Source organism: Eriocheir sinensis, unplaced genomic scaffold (genome assembly GCF_024679095.1).
Source record: "Eriocheir sinensis breed Jianghai 21 unplaced genomic scaffold, ASM2467909v1 Scaffold273, whole genome shotgun sequence".
In the NCBI taxonomy this organism is placed as follows: Eukaryota; Metazoa; Arthropoda; class Malacostraca; order Decapoda; family Varunidae; genus Eriocheir; species Eriocheir sinensis.
In genome coordinates, this window is record NW_026111580.1 from 10,716 (window position 1) to 25,885 (window position 15,170).

At 42.2% G+C, this 15,170-nt stretch overlaps 1 long non-coding RNA gene across 5 annotated transcripts; it reads left to right on the forward strand.

The window, feature by feature from the left end:
* The first annotated feature begins 206 nt into the window (after positions 1-206).
* LOC126991395 (uncharacterized) lies at positions 207-14,216 on the forward strand. 5 transcript variants are annotated; one of them, XR_007745471.1, is made up of 3 exons: positions 207-790; positions 12,341-12,513; positions 13,832-14,216. It is a non-coding gene; the product is annotated as an uncharacterized LOC126991395 (long non-coding RNA). The 5 variants fall into 5 exon arrangements; XR_007745470.1 differs by lacking the exon at positions 13,832-14,216 and adding an exon at positions 8,366-8,508 and having other exon boundaries at positions 12,341-13,809; XR_007745473.1 differs by lacking the exon at positions 13,832-14,216 and adding an exon at positions 13,387-13,809 and having other exon boundaries at positions 12,341-12,681.
* The last annotated feature ends 954 nt before the right edge of the window (positions 14,217-15,170 follow it).

Consider the following 15,170-nt stretch of genomic DNA (forward strand, 5'->3'; position numbering starts at 1 on the left):
TCGGGGCGGCAGGAGAAGGTTAGAGGGGCTTTGTTTACACCAGCTCACAGATTTGGGTGTATAGAGTGCGCGGCGAGAAGCTCCAGTGACGCTGCTGAGCCTGCCACGGCGGCCATGTTGCAACGGGTTTACTGGGTTGGGGAAGGGATTGGGGTGGGAAGGAGGTGGGGTGGGTGGGTAGGAGGCAGGGGTGGACAGTGCCAGTGTTAAGTTACATCCAAGGTGCCAAGTCCTTTCCCTGTCCTAAGCAATGTTACGTAAATCTATCTACCTATCTATCTATATATCTATCTGTCTACCAATCTAATAATTTTTGCTTGAACTTGTTTACCATTCATAATTATTTTAGCATTCTTTTTCACATTCAATTCCCAGCCTCTATGAATCCCACTCTTTAAGGCCACACAAAACCCACAGCCTCCCTTCACAGGACTCCTGTGACATCAAGATCAAGGTCAAGATCAACGGAAGTAAACAGCAACGCTGCGGAGTCTGCCACGCCACCCACGCCCACACAGTGCCCCCACGCCTCCACGCCCACACAGTGCCCCCACGCCTCCACGCCCACACAGTGCCCCCACGCCTCCACGCCCACACAGTGCCCCCACGCCCACACAGTGCCTCCACGCCCACACAGTGCCTTCACGCCTCTACGCCCACACAGTGCCTCCACGCCTCCACGCCCACACAGTGCCCCCACCCCTCCACGCCCACACAGTGCCCCCACGCCTCCACGCCCACACAGTGCCCCCACGCCCACCCAGTGCCCCCACGCCTCCACGCCCACACAGTGCGTATTACAAGGTTATCTATTTCAAGCTTTTTGGGGGAGGTTCAGGTGATGGGTCAGTAATATTCCAGAATCACACCCAAGCTTACCCATGTCAAGTTTACCTGTTTCAAGCTTTTTGTTGCTGAGGTGACGGCTTGGTATTATTCCAGAATCACACCCAAGCTTACCCATGTCAAGTTTATATATATATATATATATATACATATACATATACATATATATATATATATATATATATATATATATATATATATATATATATATATATGTATATGTATATGTATATATATATATATATATATCAGGGTTGGTGATTTTTTTGATTTTTTTTAAAAAATCAAAAAAATAAAAAAATCATTGATTTTTTTGATTTATTTGATTTATTTGATTTTTTTGATTTTTTTGATTTTTTTATTAAAAAAAAAAATATATATATATATATATATATATATATATAAATATATAAATATATATATATATATATATATATATATATATATATATATACTGAGTGATTTGAAAATCTCCATAGGTTACTTTAAGTTTGAGTTTAGCGGTAAGTGTGAGCACAGTCAAGGATCCTGATACATACGTGTTCAATACTTGTTTGTAGTTGGTACAGGACCAGGTTTAGGACAGACAGAGTTGCCTGAAGTTATTTTCATGACAGCATTTTATATTATTACCACACAGAAGAATATCGAATTTTATTTGTTACGGTTTGTTGCTAACCTTATTATTATGATACATTGAATCCCAAGTTAGTAAAGACTAAAGGAGGCTGATTTTACCATCTTTGGAGCACATCATTTAACTTATGGAATACTTTTAGTAAAAAAAAAAAAAAAATCATGATTTTTTACTAAAAAAATCAATGATTTAATCAATTAATTAAATCAATTTGATTTAATCATTGCCAACCCTGATATATATATATATATATATATATATATATATATATATATATATATATATATATATATATATATATATATATATATATATATATATATATATATATATGGTAAAATTCTAGTGTTTGCCCATACCCTTTCCCCATACAAGCCTGGGGACCTGGTGGGAATGCGGGGTTTGGTGGGGGATATGAAATCTGTCGTGATTCAGTATTTTTTAGTGTGTGTGTGGGGATAAAACTCCCTTGATCTAGGATATTCCCTAAATTTAGGAATTTTTCCTCACACCACCACTAAAATAAGTGCTTACACAATTTAGTGTTTCCTATACGAAAACCACGCACTCAGTGGATCCCTGCTTGTTTTGGGAGAGAAGCGTCGTGAACCCACCAAACGATGCTCACCTCACCATCTGTCGTGGCACCGGCGCCATCAGTGCTCACATAAACCACCTCCACCACACTCATGCCCTCTCTAGTAGGTTGTCACCTCATCACAAGGTTTCTTTCTCCAAGTAGAGTCCGGCACCAAACACAGTGTATCTTCATTGTTTATCACTGACACAAGTAAAAACCACCAGCTAGCAGGATCCATCCAACGCCGCCTTAAACAGTATACTGCGCTTGTGCAGGAAGTGCAGGCTCAACCTCCTGCCTGAGCTGTTTGAGCACGTAAACTTACTGACCGATTTTGAATCTGCTTCACGGGCTCATATTCCCGGCATACAAGGTGATTGTGATATTGACTCAAGGCCCAGAATACGATAATATGCCTCCATATATCATAGTTAAAAAAACAAAGTACTTAAAAGTAAAGAAGCCGAATTAATCCCTTCCCCCAACGATCTTGGGGACCTGAACTCGGGTATTTGGTTGTGGAGCATATTTAAACTCATCCAACCGAACTTTATGACCCCTTTATAACGTATGGGCCAGCCCCTGACCCCCCTCTTCTTAAAGGTGCATGTTCTAAAAAAATAACGACTTGCGTGATGGACCTGGTCTCACATGCGCGGTAATACTAACTAAGTGTACCATCGCTAACCTAGCGCATCGTCGGTAATAGTATTAGGTAAAGGTGCGTGTTCTAAAAAAATAACCACGTGGTGGACCTGGTCTCACATGCGGGCTAATGGCCAACTAAGCGCACCATCGCTAACCCAGCCGCATCATCGGAAATAGTATTAGGAAAGGTGCGGTTCTAAAAAAAATAACCACGCGGTACACCTGGTCTCATGCGTGGGCTAACCGCTAACTAAACGTATTATCGCTAACCTAGCGCACCATTGCCAACCGGATTGTTGCAACGCTGCTCATATTGCAATGACATCGCCATGTAAACACATCGTCCGTATGTATAATATGCCCTTAAGTACAATATGGAGGCGTAATATCGTATTTTCGAGGTGGAGGATTTTCAATAATTACCTTATGTGGTTTCCGTACGTTGTAAAAAAAACGGAATGTATGAAATTTCCTCACATCTAAGTAATTGTAAAGAATTTCCCACATCTAGGGTATTTTTCAACCTCATAACTAAAAAACTATGCATTTGACGATTTCATGTTTACCGTATTCAAAGTCTCAATGGCCCCCTAGCCAATTTTAAGTTGCAAGGTGAGTATGGGCAAACACTAGAATTATATATATATATATATATATATATATATATATATATATATATATATATATATATATATATATATATATATATATATATATATATATATATATATATATATATATATATATATATATATATATATATATATATATATATATATATATATATATATATATATATATGTGTGTGTGTGTGTGTGTGTGTGTATATTCATTCATTCATTCATTCATCTATCTATCTATCTATATATATATATATATATATATATATATATATATATATATATATATATATATATATATATATATATATATATATATTCCTTGTTACTGGGGGTCATTTTGAAGGGATTTAGCCAATTAAAAAAATTATCTCAGTGTAATTGGGGCCACTTTGTATCATATAGGCGGTATCAGACCCGCACCTCCATGGTGATCGCTTCTGGAGTTGTATATAGGGATGCACGCTTTACGACACATCCCTACGCCACGGGTAACTTGCAACTCATTATAGAGCTGCTGGGCACTCTCTTCTCAAATGCTCTGAAACCCAGTTCCAGGTTGACCTTGGCTCATGGAGTCTGTGCTGTTCTGCACTGTGTCTCACTGACACGCTTCAGTGTCCAATGAAAATCCTGTAGTAAAGTTCTCATATATCCAGGTTTACCAAGTCGCTTGTTTGGTAAGTCAAGACACATATTTTGTAGACTATTCGTGCCTTAATGGGTAGCCAATGCAAGTCTATAAGCAAGTGTTATTCTCTCACGGGGGGGGCAGAGCCTTTATTAGCCTTTGCAGCTCTGTTCATGACAGAGTTGTAATTTCTTCAGCAGATATTAGGGAAGGCCATACTAAAGTGAATTACTCTGGCTACACACTTCAAAAAAGATTGTGTTAATCAGAGGTGGTGTTGCCCTTTACATCAAAAAAAACTATTTGCAAAACCCACTGACAGAACACCAAGAGACTAACGTTGAACATTTGTGCTATGGTAAACATTGCAAAATTCAATCTAAATATATCTATCACCTACAGGCCTCCGGGCAATCACTCAAAGAAGATGTTGAATGTACAGTGTTATAATGCAGTCACTTAATAACAGCGACCACTGACATTAGGACACTTTAATCTCCCCATATCGACTGTAATGGCGACACTGTCAGGCACAGAAGGCGCGAGTCACATAGAATGATTGGAATTTTTAGAAGAAAATTACTGAAGCCAAATGGTTTAACCAACTCAACAAATAACATACTTGACCTTGTTATAGCGACCCAAGATAACCTAGTCAGTAATGTCACGGTAGGAGAACACCTTTGGTTCTTAAGCGATCATCATAGATTAGTAAAAAGGCCGATATCAGAGCCCAATCAACAGTGACTGAAAATAAAGAAAAGATGCTAAATTTCAAGAGGTAATTTTCGTAGAAAATCCGACAACAATACAGGTGACGACAATCGTAGAGGAAGTTTGCTAGTTAAACTTAAGGATTATTTACTCACTCAGCAGAACACTTTGTCCCAATGTGTGAGGAGAAGTGAAGTAACACTAATAAAAAGCACACCTTTTGGAATAATAGTACAAATTAAACACCTTTCGATTAAGGAGAGAAAAATTGCTTTGCAGGGCTAAAAGAAAGAACAAAGCACGCCCGGAAACATTAGACTTTATCATGAAGCCAGGCGTGCGAGTGAAAAGATTAGTATGTCAGGCAAAGTAGATATGAAGAAAAACATTGCAGCCAACTGTAAAATAATACAAAACCCTTCTTCAGTTATATAAAAAATAGGAAAGGCGTATCAGAAGTGGAATTGACCTTTAACAAACAGTGATGGTGCACAAGTGTCTGACAGCCAACACATTGCAAACCTCTTAAACAATTACTTTTCTAGGATGTTTAACCCCTTCAACACGTAGGATAGCGCCAGTATGCTATCTGTGTTCTTAAGCGTCTGCCCATACCACATATCCAAGGATGTGCTGTACTCGCGCCCGTGCTAGCTTCGCAGAAATAGTAATACTTGAAGTTATTTTATCTCTATATTTATGCTTACATCTCTCAAATTATCAAATAAGTTATGTTCCTTTATGTGCAATTACATTTAATTTCTTCATGTTTTCATATATAACATGGCATGATGATTATATTTGAGTTTATGGTTGAAAACATTGTTATGTTCAATAAGCGACATTTGAAATTTTACACTTTTCAGTGATCTCGGATACAGTGGGGCGCTGTTTGGCCCGGCTTTAGTAGTAGAAGAGGAGTTAACACAAGCAGTCTCCCACCACCACTACTCAACACTATGATGACAACAGTGCTAACCCCAATCTCGCGGCATGCATTGCCAAATCTTTGCCAATAACTACCGATGAAGTTATGTAAAGGTCTGAACTTTCATAAAACAAATAAAAGTCCCGGACCCGATATCTACTGCTGCACACATTAGCTACAGGGGCGTCGGTGATGCGATGGTGTGGAATGTGGAGGGAGTGGACAGTGCTTGATTGGAAACAAGATATGAAAGACCAAAATTGTGTTTTAACTAAGCTAGAGTGAGGGAGGCCGCTGTGAGGGACGCGCAAGTTTGGCGTCCTGTCCGGTGTCCGGGTCCTATGTAAGGGGTCCTGGCTTGTAACTCCCAAGAAAAAGCTAAGATAATACGCATTTGAAAGATGTGTAAGTCTTAAAAGTGTTGAAATAATGCAACGTGTGCGTGTGTCTACCATTCCAGTGCTTGAACAGTGCCATACAGCGAAGGTGATGTGAGGACGAGTGGGATGACGTGCTAAATCCTTCTCGTGTCAGACCTTATAATGCCGAAAATATAGATACGCATACGCTGAACTACCATGTAATTTAAATTGATACATACTGTAAACTGAACATACTTAATTACAGAAACAGAGCAAAGTGTATAGAAAAGTGAGTATGATTGATGGTTTTTTGGTTTAAACCAGCGGTGTCAAACTCATGGCCCGTGGGATAGTCATAAATGGCCCGCGGTATCACGGTAACTTCAATCTTGTCAATGTATTTTCTACCCTTGTTGGCCCCCATGACGGCACTTCAGAGCATGAATGGGCCCTCCAAGGGTTTTGAGTTTGACACCCCTGGTTTAAACCGCCAACCCTGCTGTACATAATTAAAATCTTACATATAGTTAAAACCACAATACTGATAAAACTAACAAAGATACACACAAAAGAAAAAAAAAGGTTTTATTAGTTGGTTTAAACCACTGTTTTTTTTTATTATTGGTTTAAACCATTTGGTTTAAACCACCAACCCTATATAGTTTATCTATCTATCTATCTATCTATATCTATTTATATCTATCTATCTATCTATCTATCTATCTATCTATCTATCTATCTATCTATCTATCTATCTCCTTCAAATTGGAACAAGAAATACTAGATATTCAAATTACAGAAATGGGTGGCGTTAAACTCAAAAGCGTTTGATGCGTTTAGGACCTGGGGTCAAAATCGCGTCAAACCTCAAATTCTCACGCCAATGCATCGATGCAGCATAACAAAGTGAACAGATATGTTGGGTTTCGATAAAAGAAACTTTTTATTCAGAATAAAAGATGTAATACTTCCGCTCTACAATAGTTTGAATGGACCCATTGCGCCGGAATGCTCCAATTTACGGTTTTGTTAGCCAGACCCTGATTGGAATATGCGGGTGCATGTTTGGTCCTCCCCACCATGGTTAGACATTGATAGAATTAGAAGGTGTTCAGCGTCAGGTAACAAAAACGATCCCTTCCTTGTGCAACACCATACAAAGGACATTCCACCCTAACACTGTTCTGAGAACGTGGTGTAAAACAAATCTTACGAAAGGCTTTCCACCCTTAACATGTTCTCTTGAGAAACGTTGCCTCCGAGGAAAACTGATCGAATGTTTTAAAATACTAATGGGTTTGAATGTAGACAGAACAAAATTGTTTATGATCGATGACACTTTGCGAACGAGGAAGAAATGGCATAAAACTCAAATGTAGATTAGGCAAATTCAGATTGCACCAAATATTTCTTCACCAGCATTGTAGTGCGAGAATGGAATAAGCTCCCACCGTCAGTGGTCCAGTGTAACACGACTGACTAATTTAAGAACAAGCTCAACTGTCACTTCCTTGAGCTTAATGTTAACTAGAGGGAAATGCAAAGTTTTGGAGCCATCTGATCAATGAAAAATCACTTATTTTTAAGGACAGACACCCTAGTCTGGACCTTGGGGTCTGTGTGGTCTGATTTCCTACATAATTCTCCCCAATATTTGTTAATGTCTTGTTGTTTTGGCAAGTGTTTGTTGCATCCATTGTTTTGCTGTGGACTTTGTACAGCACAAGTGCTTGCATTATTTTGTCTCTTTATTGAGCCAGAGGCCTTCTAGTAGTCATGGAGGTCACAGCATCCCAGTCAGTGAACAGCCTGGGTCTGGTCCCTGTCCGCACCTGTGCTGCGTCTTCATGGAGAGCAAGAGGGAGCTTTCTTCTTTACTTCTTGGCCTCCGAGAGTGTTTATTTGTCTCCGTGGTTGTTTGTTTCCGGAGTTTTTGTCTCCTTTAATCTTGTTGGTGACAATTTGATTCTTTCATGTTTAAATGTCTGGTTTTATTTCATTTTTCTCTTTTTTTGTTTGTTTTTGATCCACGTTATCTTGTTGTTTTTTCTCTCAAAGCGACAGCGCTCTGCACACTTCCCTGCTCTGTTCTTTCCCTTCCTTGATGCCCTTTGTTGTGCTGCCTGTTCTGCAGCATTGTTCTGTCTCTGTTTTCCGCTTCCCATATCCACAAGGTGCTTTTCAGCTGCCTGCTGCATGGATGCCTCCAGGTTGTCAAGGGCAGCTAGTTCACTGCTCTGGGTCTATTTTGCCTCAGTTTCTTTGATGCAGTTGTCACAATATTGGGGTTGAAAACCAGTAACTGTGTTGTGCTCTGCTACATTTTATGGAACTTGTAGATGCTTTTGGTTTTCAGTTTGAAGCATGTTTCTATGAGGCTGTGATCTTTGTCCCAACAGTCACCCCTGGTGCTGGTGCAGCAGCGAGGGTCTGAGGGTGCCGTGCTGCGTCCTCTCTGCCGCTGACTTCTGTTGCAGTGGAGGCTGCAGGGCCGGGCATCAGCCTGAGGGGCCAGGACCAGCAGGAGCAGCCTGCCACTGCTGTGAGGATCAGTGCCAGAACATGCAGTACAGTACAGTGCAATTCCTTCATCATATTCTGTGCAAAAGAAAAAATTCAGTGCCATGACTTTGAACAGCACCTTGCATGCTCTGATCAGGGGTGCTCAGGAGAACCGCTACCACCACCACCACCACCACCTTGCTGCTGGCATCTCCAGCCATAAAGTAAAGGGAGAGTTTGAGTGAGAGAAGGTTTGAGACCAAGAGCAAGTTCACCAGACACAGCCTTGCACACACCGCTGAAGGGAAGCATGAGTGCCAAGAGTGTGGGAAAAGACTCCCAGGGAAGGGTGACCTCAACAAACACACCCACACACTCTGGTGGAAGACCTCATGAATGCCAAGAGTGTGGCAAAGTGTTCAGTACGAAGAGTGACCTTAATAGACACACCCTTACACACACTGGTGAAAGACCTCATGAATGCCAAGAGTGTGGCAAAGTGTTCACTCAAAAGAGTCACCTTAACAGACACACCCTTACACACACTGGTGAAAGACCTCATGAATGCCAAGAGTGTGGCAAAGCGTTCACTCAGAAGAGTAACCTTAACACACACATCCTTACACACACTGGTGAAAGACTTCATGAATGCCAAGAGTGTGTCAAAGTGTTCAGGAAGAGTTACCTTAAACACACACCCTTACACACACTGGTGAAAGACCTCATGAATGTCAAGAGTGTGGCAAAGTGTTCACTCAGAAGAGTAGCCTCAAAGTACACACCCTTACACACACTGGTGAAAGACCTCATGAATGCCCTGAGTGTGACAGAAGGTTCAGTGTGAAGAGGGAACTAAATAGACACATACTTACACACACTGGTGAAAGACCTCATGAATGCCTTGAGTGTGACAGAAGGTTCTTTTCTAAGTCTGCTTTGAACAGCCACATTGCCACACACTCTGATCTGAGAGAGTTCAAGTGTGATGTTTGTCTAAAACATTTCAAGACCAAGCGGAATATTGCCAGGCACATGAAGATCCACTTCCCCTGAGGTGTTGTGTGGGGCTGCTTTATGTGGTGGCGGTGGAGGACAGTGTTTGGGAACCCCGCCCTGGCTGAAGAACAAGAAGAAAGAGAAGACGAAGAGAGAAAGACAGACATGGAGGAACAACAAGAACAGAAAAGAAAGAAAGGAATGAAAAGACTAGTGAAAGAAAGACAGTGACCTCAACACACACACTGGTGAAAGACCCCATGAATGCCAAGAGTGTGGCCAAAGGTTTAGTATGAAGAGTGACCTTAACAGACACACCCAACACAGCCAACAAGCACCACTACAGTGAACAGTGCTGTCTGCCCCGAGCCACCTTGCCCCAGCACAGTGCAGCAGCCAACACCACAGTGAACAGTGCCGTCTGCCCCGAGCCACCTTGCCCCGGCACAGTGCAGCAGCCAACACCACTGTGAACAATGCCGCCTGCCCTGAGCCACCTTGCCCTGGCACAGTGCAGCAGCCAACATCACAGTGAACAGTGCCGTCTGCCCCTAGCCACCTTGCCCCGGCACAGTGCAGCAGCGGTGACTCAGGCCGCCACAACAGACCATCAGCACGATTATCAAGGGGACGCTGTGTGAGGGTTTGTCAAGTTTCCCTGCACTCCACAAGAAACCCGGCCCAGCAGAGACCACTGGGGCAGAGTGCCGGCCTGGGAGCTGTGATGGCTTGTTGGGGTTGCTGCCCCGAGGGAATTCTTCCACAAGAAACCTGGCCCAGCAGAGACCACTGGTGCAGAGTGCCGGCCTGGGAGCTGTGATGGACTTGTTAAACCCGGCCCAGCAGAGACCACTGGGGCAGAGTTCCGGCCTGGGAGCTGTGATGGCTTGTTAGGGTTGCTGCCCCGAGGGAATTGATGGCAGAATATGTAATGGGTCAAGGTAGGAACACTCCAGTGGTGCTTGTCAAGCCTTGTATTGTTGGCCAGTGGCCGGGTGATGGACGGGCAAGTGGCTCCAGCAGGGAAGGCTGAGCACTGTTCTGGGGCTGAGGGGAGATAAAGGCACAGACAGTACAGCAGTGTGCCGCGTGGGACACTCTTGGCAGAAACACCCAGAGAAAAATGAAGAAGAAGGAAGACCAGAGAGGGAGGAAGGAAGGCATGCTGGGCCTCAGAGGTCTGGAGAAGAATGAATGAAGAGTGAGTAGCGTAGGATGAATGAAGAGGAATGAAGAATGAAGAGGAAGAAGAAGGTGCCGGCACTCTGCGGGTGAGTGCCCTGCCCACAGGCCTGGAGAGGGGCCGTGTGCCTGCTGGACGCCGCCTGTAGGGCACCCTTGTCCGAGGAAGCTGCTGCCTGCACCCTCGGCCAGGCCCACAGACACACCACAGCGGGCGAGTGATGTTGCTGCTACACACACACACACACACACACACACACACAGAACAGCTAAACTAAGTGAAGTGGAAGATTGTAAGGAAATATATATAAAGAAAAACAGAAATGTTAATCTATTCCCTGAGACTCCATCTGGTCCTACAGCTTTCCCCTCTTCCAAGTTCCAGTTCTATATCTCCTCTTTGTATACTGAGACTTCTTCCATGTGAACATTTGTCTTGTTTTCTTGTGGCTCGTTGATTCTTTAGTAAAAACTTGCCGGAACTCTTTTTTTTAGTAACTCCGCCGTGTCTTGAGGATCAGCGGTTGTCACACTCCCGTCGCTCAGTCTGTCAATTGTTTCTCTTGGTTCAATCTTTCCATTTATGAATCTGTAAAATAGTTTGGGTTGTTCCTTACACTTTTCCACAATATCCTTTTCATATCCCTTCTCTTCTTCCTTCCTTATTTTCACGTATTCATTTCTCGCTGCCTTAAAATCTTCTTTATTCCTTTGGTTTTTATTTCTTTTTAGTCTTTTCCTTGCTTTGTCTCTTTTTTTTCTTTTGCCTTAGCACACCTTGCATTAAACCAGTCCTTTTTCCCTTCTCTTTGGGTCTGTTTCTGGTACAAACTTCTTGACCCTGTTTTATACGCCTCCATAAAGATATCACACTTTTCCTGCACTTCACTTGTTCCCATTAGCTCATCCCAGTCCAGCTCTCTGTAATGTTTCCTGAGGTTTTCCACGTCTGCCTTCCTATAGTGTTCCTAACTGATGTAGATTCCGAGATATTGGCAGTTAGAGTTGTCACTGAAAATTGAATATTTTTGTTGGAAAGTTTTTAGTTAAGTGCAAATTTCTCAGGAGCTAGAGGGTTATGAACACTGCCAGTTGTAGGTGTTGTAGGTGAGTGTTAGGAGCATCTTGTATTAGAATCTTGTGTTCCTAACTGATGTGCTTGCCGAGATATTGCCAGTTGAGGTTGTCATTGAATTTTGGATATTTTTGTTAGAAAGTTTTTAGTTAAGTGCAAATTTCTCAGGAGCTAGAAGGTTATGAACACTGCCAGTTACAGGTGTTGTAGGTGAGTGTTAGGAGCATCTTGTGTTAGAATCTTGTGTTCCTAACTGATGTGCTTGCCGAGATATTGGCACTTGAAGTTGTCATTGAATTTTGGATATTTTTATGTTGGAAAGTTTTTAGTTAAGTGCAAATTTCTCAGGAGCTAGAAGGTTATGGAGACTGCCGTTATAAGCATTGTAGGTGAGTGTTAGGAGCATCTTGTGTTAGAATCTCGTGTTCCTAACTGATGTGCTGCAAATTTCTCAGGAGCTAGAAGGTTATGAACACTGCCAGTTACAGGTGTTGTAGGTGAGTGTTAGGAACATCTTGTGTTAGAATCTTGTGTTCCTAACTGATGTGCTTGCCGAGATATTGGCACTTGTATTTGATGCACACACATACACACACTAACTCTGTGATGGTTCTTTCAGGGAAGGAGCTGAGATGAGACCAGACTCAGCCCTCCAGTGAGCCCAGGAGACCACCAAGGGGACACCCACGTACCTCATCACCACGCATGGTGACTGTGGGTGAGTGAAGCAACCCACCCCAGTGTATGCTCAGGCACAAGGCTACGTCAGGTCAGGGGCTGCCTCAAGAACAGGTACTTCCCCTCACTGATTCTCTCCATGTTTCCTCCGTTTTTCCCTTCTTTCCTCTCTTCCTCTTTTCCTTCTATACCAAAAAGTAGTTTAATCTTTCCTCTTCCTCCTCCTGTCTTCCTCTTCTTCCTCCTCCTCTTCGTTTCCCTGTTCTCTCCACTTTTATCAAGGTCTGTGTATTTCTCCAGTGTAATTTTGGTGGTTTCGTTCATTTCCTCTTCCAAGTTCAACTCCATTTCTCTCCCTTTTCCTTCCTCTCTTCCTACGTCAAAAAATAATTTACTTTCCTCTTCCTCCTCCTCTTTGTTTCCCTGTTATCTCCACTTTTATCAAGGTTTGTGTATTTCTCCGGGATTAATTTTGGTGGTTTTGTTCATTTCCTCTTCCAAGTTCAACTCCATTTCTCTCCCTTTTCCTTCCTCTCTTCCTACGTCAAAACATAATTTAATCTTTCCTCTTCCTCCTCTTGTCTTCCTCTTCTTCCTCCTCCTCTTTGTTTCCCTGTTATCTCCACTTTTATCAAGGTTTGTGTATCTCTCCGGGATTAATTTTGGTGGGTTCGGTCATTTCCTCCTCCAAGTTCAAGTCCATTTTTCTCCACCTCTTCTTCCTATCCTCTTATACCAAAAAATAGCTTAATCTTTCCTCTTCCTCCTCCTGTCTTCCTCTTCTTCCTCCTCCTCTTCGTTTCCCTGTTATTTCCACTTTTATCAAGGTCTGTGTATTTCTCAAGTGTAATTTTGGTGGTTTTGTTCATTTCCTCCTCCAAGTTCAAGTCCATTTTTCATTCCTCTCTTCCTCCTATACAAAAAAATAGTTTAATCTTCCCTCTTCCTCCTCCTCTTCGTTTCCCTGTTATCTCCACTTTTATCAAGGTCTGTGTATTTCTCCGGCATAATTTTGGTGGTTTCGTTCATTTCCTCCTCCAAGTTCGACTCCATTTTCTCTCCCTTTTCCTTCCTCCTCCTCTTCGTTTCCCTGTTATCTCCACTTTTATCAAGGTCTGTGTCTTTGAAAACTTTGCAGAATGGACGAAAAAAAACACCAGAAATTGCTTGAATATTTATTGACCAAACTGACTCTTCTTGCAGAGAGAGAGAGAGGGGGGGGGTCCCTTATGTGTCTGGGGGGGCATGTGTCTGTGGGGGTTGTAAACACACTGTGGGGACACCCTGTGGGGCCTGAGAGAGAGAGAGAGAGAGAGAGAGAGAGAGAGAGAGAGAGAGAGAGACACACACACACACACACACACACACACACACACACACACACACACACACACACACACACACACACACTCTTGGCACTAAACTCTGCCAGACTCTTGCAGGGAAGGAGACAGAGACGAGACCACTGAGCTGAGGAGACCAGTCAGGCCTTCAAGATGCTCCCTGGATGCTGAGGAGACAAGATGAGACTGAGACAAGTCCTGTTGGGGAGAAGATGGAGGGAGATTAATTGAGGCAAGGAAGGGCAAAGAGAGAGATGGAACTCTCTCTCTCTCTGTGTTCCTATAAAAGAGAAGAGTAATAAAGTTTGGAAATATATATTACAATGGATGTATTTAAACCTATTACTCTTCTTCTCTCGCTCTCTCTGCCCACCAGTGAGCTATTGTATTCTTCCCCTCCCCTCCCAAGATGCCGCCTGGATGTTGGGGAGAGAGAGAGGATGAGATGAAACTCTCTCTCTCTCTCTCTCTCTCTCTCTCTCTCTCTCTCTCTCTCTCTCTCTCTCTCTTCTTTTTAATGAACCTTATACACCTTTACATTATTTTTTTGAGAGAGAGAGTGTTCCAGCTTCCAGTCCCTTGCTGAGCTGAGTGACCAGACAGCACTAACCAGTCAGCCATTGCCCTGAAAAGATATATGGTGGTTAGGTCCCGGTAGATTGTGGTGGAGTGGTAGAAATCGTGGTTGAATGTCAGGTCTTGGGTTGACATTTTGGGGTTACAGAGTTGAAAAAGTTTTGAACAAGTCGAGTTTTTCGGTTGATGACTGATGGTTGAATTGTGGTAGACTGGTAGAGGGATGTTGGGCGAATGATTGTGCGGTGGTTAGACCCTGGTAGACTGGTAGAAATCATGGTTGAAAGAGAAAATAGTAACTTACCACATATCAGCAACTTTCCGTCCCAGCTTCCATCAGTTGTGAGATGATGATAATAATAATAATAATAATAATAATAATAATAATAATAATGATAATAATAATAATAATAGTAATAATAATAGTAGTAATAATAATAATAATAATAGAAGTGATAGCGTGGACCCAATCCTCACGCTACCACTGGATTTTTCAGTCACCGCCGAGTGGCTTAAAACTACCCACATGCTGTCCTGAAGACCACCCATCAACCCGGACTCTAGAGGAAGCCGCCCAAGCGAATCAGTTCCGGGGCAGCATGAGCCAATGCAAGATGGCGCCACTATAAACACTACGCCTCGCGCCAGGCTGGGCTGACCATCAGGCCCCACCTGGAAGAAGCCTTGGGCCGACCATCAGGCCCCACCGGAAGATGCCTACCATATATATATATATATATATATATATATATATATATATATATATATATATATATATATATATATATATATATATATATATATATATATATATATATATATATATATATATATATATATATATATATATAT